Source organism: Corylus avellana, chromosome ca3, assembly GCF_901000735.1.
Source record: "Corylus avellana chromosome ca3, CavTom2PMs-1.0".
Taxonomy (NCBI): domain Eukaryota; kingdom Viridiplantae; phylum Streptophyta; class Magnoliopsida; order Fagales; family Betulaceae; genus Corylus; species Corylus avellana.
The window spans coordinates 14,293,580-14,295,404 of NC_081543.1; the positions used below are offsets into that span (position 1 = coordinate 14,293,580).

At 32.5% G+C, this 1,825-nt stretch overlaps 1 non-coding gene across 1 annotated transcript; it reads left to right on the forward strand.

Moving 5' to 3' along the window:
* Positions 1 to 1,548: 1,548 nt before the first annotated feature.
* Positions 1,549 to 1,735, forward strand: LOC132176747 (U2 spliceosomal RNA). The gene has a single exon (XR_009439602.1). It is a non-coding gene; the product is annotated as a U2 spliceosomal RNA (small nuclear RNA).
* Positions 1,736 to 1,825: the final 90 nt, after the last annotated feature.

Below are 1,825 nucleotides of genomic sequence, written 5' to 3' on the forward strand. Positions count from 1 at the left end.
TTACAATTTGTTCGACTGCAATTGTATCGGAACAAATCTTGAGCCTTATTAAAAGCCTCTTTCAACTGGCAATCCGATTAATTATAAGAAATCTCGATCCGTTATTTATAGTCCTCCTGAGAAATATGATGGAAAATAAGTTTTCTATATGACTCAGACTCTGAATGTACTGGAGATTTGGTGTGTGAGTGTTTTTCACAACATTTTATGCTTTATATTTATTAATGAATCTCTACTTGTTTCAATATTTCAGGTGCTAGTCAGCAAAGTTTGGCTTCAGTAGGCTGATATCGACCTTTACTTATTTAAAACTCACTTCTACGCCTCTTTCATTATCATCAAATAGGTGGTATCCGGGCCGCAACTTTGTATTACGACAAGAGTCTTAAGGCATTCAACAACACAAATATTTTAAGGACAATTTTTCACACCTACCTATAAAAAATATTTTTAAAAAACATGTGATTACTAATATAGGAATAAAGATTAATTTATTACTTTAAAAATAAGAAAATAAAGAGGTACAACACGACCTGCACGTCTATCTAAAGAAAGGTGTCTATCTAAAGAAAGGTGGTCGAGCATGTAATGACCTAGAGAAATTGTACGTTCTCTTTGGCTATACTATCATTCTAAAATGACTAATTATATTGCAATTTAAACTACCTAGAATCATTTGTTAAGGAATTAATGTAAGACCTAACATCCATAAACAACTTATTATCCGCCCACTTAACGCGAGACTAACTTTTGAGATGTCACAATCTCTACTCATGAACACTTTTATAATTTACATATCCAATACAGGACTAACTTTTGGGGTGTTAAAATCTTACACACTCAAATCTCTGACATCTTCATGTTCATGTCATGAAGTGTTATCTCAGCACCATATAGTGTTACTATGTTGTTCTGATATCATTTGTAACGATTCATGAAAACCGTTAGTCACATTTGTAGTATCATTTCAAAAGAGCTAGTTAACTCGCAATTAAAACTCCTTAAAATCACTTTTAAGATTCAGTCTCATCTAGTAAAAAATTAATGTGAAACTTATCACCTATAAGCACATTTATAATTGATATTACAGCTAAAAATGTGTGATTCAAAGCTTTTAACTAGGAGTAATGTAATGTACCATACCACTATTTTACCATGTTGTTGTGGCATTATCAATCTGCCCTCAATCAATAATTATTAAAAGAAAAAGAATCTAATGCTAAATTCACAATGCTACATTATTATAATAAGATAGTGATACCATTACTCTTTATAAAAAATATAAAATATAAAATATATATATAAAAAAAACAAAAAACAATATTCACAGTTCTATATTTTTCTTGTAGAAAATGTCTGTAAGCCTATCTGGACGGTCAGAGATCCAAAAGGGATTTTTAGTGTTGAGAAGATCAAGGGTTGACAATTGACAAGGACAATAATATGTGCAGCTTTTGGAATAGAGCTAAGCAATGGGACACCGGGACAGGGTACATTTGTCCCACATGGATTAAATTAGAGACAACAGATCAAAAGAAATATAAAAGCATACCTTTCTCGGCCTTATGGCTAAGATCAAGTGTAGTATCTGTTCTCCTCAGCTTAATGTCTGATACGTGGGTCAACGACCCACATGATATTAAATTAATTTTTTTTCAGTGGGATGGTCCACCGCAGTACCTTGCTACAGGGATCCTCAGGCGTTGCACTATAGCAAGGGCCAGGCGCTCCCCTCAGTAACTAATCAAATATTTCTTGCTGCAGATTTTCTGTGTCTGTCAGTTGTATTAATTGTGTTATAATATATTTTCTACATTAAAATTAT